Below are 7349 nucleotides of genomic sequence, written 5' to 3' on the forward strand. Positions count from 1 at the left end.
CGTAGACGAACTAAAGTCACCGACATAGCCCCCGGACACCGGACACCGACACCGGATTAGCAAGCTGAAGTGGCAATGGGCAGGCCACATTGCACGCAGAGAAGATGGCCGATGGGGTCGAAAAGTGCTCGAGTGGAGACCACGGACTAGCAATCGCAGCGTAGGACGTCCACCCACAAGATGGACAGACGATCTTGTTAAGGTCGCCGGAAGACGCTGGATGCGGGTCGCTTCCAACCGGCACGTATGGAGGTCCAAGGGGGAGGCCTATGTTCAGCAGTGGACGTCTTATGGCTGAGATGATGATGATGATGATGAAAGTTCGAATCGGGCAGTATGTGAAATCTTGTTTTGATATTAGCTTGATACATGTTAGCATTAACAAATTGTTAAATCAGGATCGGCCTCACTCAAGCGGATCTTTGATTAATTTTTAGGGTTCCGTATTTGTTATCGAGCCGCTAACGTGTACACGCTCGTGTGGGCCTTATTCAGAAAAAAAAATTAAATGCAGTTAATAAGAATACCTCTAGACCGAGTTTAGAGCAATTATTTCATGCAACCGATGATGCCAAAAATGCGGGGGTACGCGGGGCGAGGTGAGCGAAGTCCCGTGCCGTGATTGGTCCGTTCAAAGACACGGACGTCACACAAAGACACTTTCGACTCGAACATGGAGTAAAATTACCGTATCCGTGGCAGAGGGGGTAGCGCGACTATGCTAAGTCTGGAGGATGTTTTGTCTGTGGAATACCTACTGGTGTCATTGAGAAAGTTACTTGATCTAAGTTCAGGAAATGCACCCTTAAAATATGTAGTTGAAATAAGGTATTTCACTGTAGAGAATCATACTATCTTTGTCTTACACTTAGTTGATCAAACCAATTTATCAGTCGGTAAGAATCAGAAAACTATACTCATCCTTTTCTTTTGGGTGCTAGTAGGTACTAGTGTAAGACAAAGATAATATGATTCCCTCTGTCTGTGATTGAAATGAGACAATCCTTTGACAAACTACACTCTGTCTTCTCTGCTATCATTACACCGTCGTTTATGTATTTATGTAAAAATAAGTAAATAGAAGTACTTTATTTAAATAGTAGGAGTAAAATTACGAATAAATAATTTATCTTAATAAAATACCTTTTAGGTTTTTAAATCCTGGTAAGGGCATTTATTTGTATGATGATGTAGATATTTGTTCCTGTGTCATGGTTGTTTTCTATGTATTTAAGTATTTATATATATTATATATATCGTTGTCTGAGTACGCACAATACAAGCCTTCTTGAGCTTACCGTGGGGCTTAGTCAATTTGTGTAATAAATGTCATATAATATTTATTTATTTATTTATATTAGACACCTGGGTCCTTATCAGGACTAGATTAGCATACAAGACTGCAGGTGTTCAGCGATAACTAAATACTTAACTGATAACATGTGACATTGCCCAATGCAGCAATAAAAATAATCTATTTTATACCTTTAAACGAGTAATTTTTGTTTATATAATAACGGAGACCGAGCTTTGCTCGGAAAATATGAAAACTCAAATATGCGCATTGTCCCAGAGATAAAACCTAGCTTCGCAGATATAAGACCTAGCATAGCAGAGATAAGATCGATCTAGCTAGATCGATTTATCGCCCCCGAAAACCCCTATATAGCAAATTTCATCGAAATCGTTAGAGCCGTTTCTGAGATCCCCGAAATATATAATATAAATAAACAAAATTTGCTCGTTTAAAGGTAGATACATACATAGATATGTATATATTACAATAATATACTTAGGAATGAAAACCTTAATGTAAATTCCTCGCAAAATGTTTGACATTATATACTAAGAATTTTACTTTAGCCAACTGATCTTAACTTAGGGACCAATCACAACTTTTTCGAATAGCGGGAAATTGTGTAGGTATAGGGGCCGTGCGCGTTTTTAATATTGTTGCCAAAAATATTATATTTTTAACACATATCAATAGCCATATCGACAACATACTTGTCACCATAGTTTAAACAAAAACGCCCCTCTACAATAATAATTAAGGTTCGAAAGGAATGTCAAATGGTTTGGGTTAACTTTGAAAGAGTTGAGAATTTCCTACTATAAAATCCTTGATAATCGAAAGCTTTTCAAACATTTGCTCGTTAATTAAGAAATATAATATGTAACAATATAATATAGTGCAAGTAGAAAGGTCGCAGACCGACTCACGCATATTTGACGTCATACGCCTAGTTACGTCATTGGTAAATGGTATAATAATAGAACCCACGAATACCACTTCAGCCTTAGCGATTGAGTAAATCACATCGCACCCTCAAGGGTCTATAAATAAAATATTCTTTTCACCACACCAATTTTGAGTTTTCTTATGTTTGCTGGTAGAATAAATATTTATATTTAATATTCATTTGGATTTTATTTGGTTTGATTTTGTGTGATGCCATACAGTTAATATTTTGTTCGGGTTGGTGTGGTGAAAAAAATTGTGTTTCACTCCGGGGGAAATTTAGTTTAACCCTCGCAACGTTCAAGACTCGCTACTAGGGAATGCAAATCGGTTATTTTCGGTTATTTTTTGTATGAAAATAATCGGTTATTAACCGAAACCGCTGTTATTTCCATACAAAAAATAACCGATTTGCATTCCCTACTCGCTACGCTCGGGGTTCTATTTTGGAAGTTTCTTATATTATTACTCTATGGCTATACTTACAATTTGGTATCGTGCAATAAAGTGAATTAAAAATAATTTGCTTATAATTAAAGTAGGTACCTACTACTACTACTACACAGAGTACAAAGTATGCACTACGTGAAACTCAAGTTTTCATATATAATTATTGCAACCTACGTAATTTAAAATACCCCACACGATAATTTCAAATTGCCAACTTTCTAATTGCCATACCGACTTATTGACGTTAGTCACAACATTATAAATTGTGTCGCTCCATATACAAAGGGCCCTTATTGCGATAGAGTTATCCCCAGCTGTTACTAACAAGACAAAGCAAAGTTAGTGTTGCTGTTATTAAGTAGAGATGTAGGTAGTGCATATATTATTATTGTTTTCCATCGTATTTTCTCAGGAACGTTCGTATTTCTCATGCTATTTACTTCAGTCAACCTCGGTACTTTTTGTACCGAGACTGATTGAAATAGCAAGACACGTTCGTACGTTTCCGTGAAAATACGATGGAAAATAATTTATAATTATGCATTAGGTACATCTGTACCACGGCAACAGCGAGCATTTTTGTCATCAAGAGTTTCGAAAAGCGCGATTATAAAAAAATGTTGCATATTATCTACTATAGTTTTGAAGATTACTTATGTATATACCTATAGGAACTTTCAGTATGACCAGGCGTGGCTCACTCCGCGATTTCGTCGCTTTGCTACAGGTAGCTAAAAGTACATCCGTTCGACCCCAATTTTGGGGTTTGCCATAAGCCGCGCGTGGCGCTGTCGCCACCTAGCGGCCATATCTGTGCTGATCGTGACAGACGCGTTTTGTTAGAGAGTGAGTCTTTTGTACCTAGTAGCACAGAATAAATAATACTAGGTACAGAAGACTCACTCTCTAACAAAACCCGTCTGTCAGGATCAGCACAGATATGGCCGCTAATAGGTGACGACAGCGCCACGCGCGGCTTATGGCAAACCCCAAAATTGGGGTCGAACGGATGTACTTTTAGCTACCTGTAGCAAAGCGACGAAATCGCGGAGTGAGCCACGCCTGCCAGTACCTATTATTTATTCTGTGGTATGTACCTAAGTAGTACTTAGTACCTATCTTTATTATCTTATTCCACATATTCTGCTACCTGTCTTGATCCGGCAGGTGTGTGTGGCATAAGGAATGCAAATCGGTTATTTTTTGTATGGAAATAACCGCGGTTTCGGTTAAAAACCGATTATTTCCATACAAAAAATAACCGATTTGCATTCCCTAGTGTGGCAGCTGTTTATCGACACTTTTGTCTAGGTCTAGCCCTTAGTTTAGGTACTCTAAATGGTCCCTTTTCCCGTGAAAGCACACATTTTAAATAAGTATGTAAGTTTCATGTTTATTGCATTTCAAAGTTCACCTTAGCCTTAGTCCAAACAAATAAGTTGCGCATGTGTTTAAAAACCGGCCAAGTGCGAGTCGGACTCGCGCACGAAGGGTTCCGTGCCATTACGCAAGCAAATATATCACGTTTGTTGTATGGGAGACCCACTTAAAAATATTTATTTTATTCTGTTTTTAGTATTTGTTGTTATAGCGGCAATAGAAATACATCATCTGTGAAAATTTTAACTGTCTAGACAGTGTGTAGTTAAAACGATTCATGAGATACAGCCCGGTGACAGACAGACAGACGGACAAATAGACGGAAAAAGGAGTCTTAGTACAAACAGACAGACAGACATACAAACAGACAGACGCGGCGGGGGACTTTGTTTTAAGATGTAGGGTGATTTACATTTATCAAGTGTGACGTAAATAGTAGCTTAAACAATTTTTAACTTAAGAACTGTAATTTCGCCGCTTTGTTCAACTGGTTCCGTGGTGTAGTGGTTATCACATCTGCTTTACACGCAGAAGGCCGCCAGTTCGATCCTGGCCGGAATCATATGTTTTGTTATTTTTTATTTTTTTTAACTAAACAAACTTAGCTTTACCCAACTGACAAAACAAAAAGAGTAATGATTTCTTTAAAAAAAAGCAATAAGACAATATTGGAATTTTGTATCGGATTCAACAGTTTCTTTGAATTATTGTCATAAGTCATAACTGTCACAAGTTTTGTATTTCTCGGTGGCATGTAAGTATTCACTGTATTTTCTTAATTAACATAATTGTGGCAATTATGTGTAATAATTGCCTATTTGTCAGAGGACGTAGTATTAATTGGCCAATAAGGAAAAACGCATTTTTTAACTTAGAGATTTTCCTTTTGATGTTCAATCACATAATATTTTGTAATACAAAGCATAATTTAACAGAACAATGTTATGTCATATTTTGTTTACCTACCACAACTACATACTTTATTAATTACACATTTTTTTTTTTTTTTTTTGGTGTTCAACTCTTGCGGGCTTACAGGTGGCCCCAAAACGCTCACAAGATAGTACAACATAAAATTACCATATAAACAATGTCAAGTTACCTAATAAATAAATTGAATAACACAATTATATAAAATTAAATTATACCAAATTACTATTGAATAAATGTGAAATTACAATTGAATTAAATTATGTCAAATAACAGAAGAACAAATAATGAATTACGTCAAAATAAACTGAATTATACAATTAAATTAAAATAAATGTCAATATAACAACGCAAGAACATAACTATCGGACTAAAAGGTTTGCAAAATGAACTATTTTTGTTCTTAAAAGTGCCATGTTATCGGCAAATACATCAGCGTCCTGGATCTGTGCAAGAAACTCAATTTACACAATATGTAAAACAATGTAAACTAGCGCCATCTGTTATTGAATAGTTTTAACTAAAATGTGATTGGAGTGGCTATTCGGTAAAAAACGCTAAAAAATGGCCATTAATTAATGTATTATTGTTAAATTGAATCTTAAAATTAATATTAACTTAAATCTATAATCAATTTGCGTTACGGTACAAATAATAAGCATAATTCAAGTTTGCATTTTTCCTGTAATCTGTAGCGTTGATTACAGCGCCATCTACCGCTGAGTAGCGAAACTTTTAAAACGCTTACCTAACTCCACCGACGAATTACGAGAATAGGAAATTCCCATAAGTTAGGAGAATCGCGTGACGTCGCTTATCTTTTGCATCAGTGTCCTTCTACAGGCTGTATTTGTATAAAATTTGCATGCATTTGCCGACGGAATCGGTAACACGTTCAGGATTTATGTTAACGGCGATAACCGTCATAAAGGAAAAGTAGGTCACATTGTACGTACCGTAAAGTCGGGTTACTTTAGCCCAGAGTAACATTGGCCATTGAGATTTACTCGGTCCAGGTTATATTATTGCACTATAATTATGGAAATATGCCATAAGGTCGGTTTTAGCTAACCTTTGACGTTTTCATGTTTTTTATTAGACCCTTTTAAATGAGGTTTTCATGTGGGTCAAAGTTACCCTCCATTGCGTCATAATAAGCCGAGTTTACGGTACCTAATGCACGCTTGTTTTTAACCGATTTAAGAAAAGGAGGGTTTTGTATGAGTACAATATATGGCATTTAAGATAAATTGTTGGTGTTTCCTTCAATAAACATATCTAGAAATCAATATAATAAAGAATTATTGAAGCTATTGCTAGGGTGGTATTCCATCTGTCTAATATCTTTGTTCAATGTGCATTGCTTCTCACTCTCTCACTAAGGAAAATGTGAGACGAAAATACACATTGAACAAAGATATTGGAGAGATGGAATTGTTCAAAGTTCAAGTTCAAATATAGCTAATTTATTCATGTAGGCCTAGCAACAAACACTTATGAATGTTTAGTAGTTATTACATAATAATATACACCGTGTTTTTATTGAATTCCGTTAACTTCGGGGTATGGTTAAGTACGTTTAAGAGAACTAAATGGCATAGTTAAATTGAAAAAAAAACTAAGTTTAAAAAGTAATTAAATGTAGCATATAGCGTTGTTGTAACACGGGCATTACATTTAACTCAACCAAACAATTGAAATCTGTGACATATTGTCAATGTCATTTCAAACAACGATCGACCGAGATTGTAATTAAGTTTAGTAGCAAATGTATGAACTCGTTCTAAACACTAATCAATATGTAAACCAGCCCTAAGGCAAGTTTTAGGACACGATTGTAGAGGCCTTATAGGAAAAAAATAAATTATTGATTATCTCCGAAATGGAGTTAATTAGAATATCGGTGTCTTTGAGAAAGTTACTTGATTTAAGCTCAGGAATGCACCCTTGAAATTAACGGAAATCGAAAAAAACACGGTGTATATTAAGTATTCTAATAAGCTAATAAATACCATCCTAAGTAATATTACTAAATGGTTCATTATTATATCACTTAATTAAATAGGTAATAGTTAAATAAACAAACATAACGTAATACTATCGACCTTTCGTCAAGAAGAATATATTCGTATTTACAAGTGTAGCGAAGTAGCTACATCGAATCATAAAAAGGAAATGTGTAAATAAACCGGCTAAGTTCAACAAGAGACAAATTATAAATACGTAACATAATATTATGCCAATAAAACAACCTTTTAAGAATACACTAAGCTCTAAGCTCATCTCTTTACGTCAGAACGTCAGGTGTAAAAAAATATGTATATTTTTTGTGTCGTTTAAGAGATGT

The 7349-nt window shown here is 35.5% G+C and overlaps 1 non-coding gene across 1 annotated transcript; it reads left to right on the forward strand.

The window, feature by feature from the left end:
• Positions 1-4561: 4561 nt before the first annotated feature.
• On the forward strand, positions 4562-4634 carry Trnav-uac (transfer RNA valine (anticodon UAC)). The gene has a single exon. It is a non-coding gene; the product is annotated as a tRNA-Val (tRNA).
• The last annotated feature ends 2715 nt before the right edge of the window (positions 4635-7349 follow it).

Source organism: Cydia fagiglandana, chromosome 26 (assembly GCF_963556715.1).
Source record: "Cydia fagiglandana chromosome 26, ilCydFagi1.1, whole genome shotgun sequence".
Taxonomy (NCBI): Eukaryota; Metazoa; Arthropoda; class Insecta; order Lepidoptera; family Tortricidae; genus Cydia; species Cydia fagiglandana.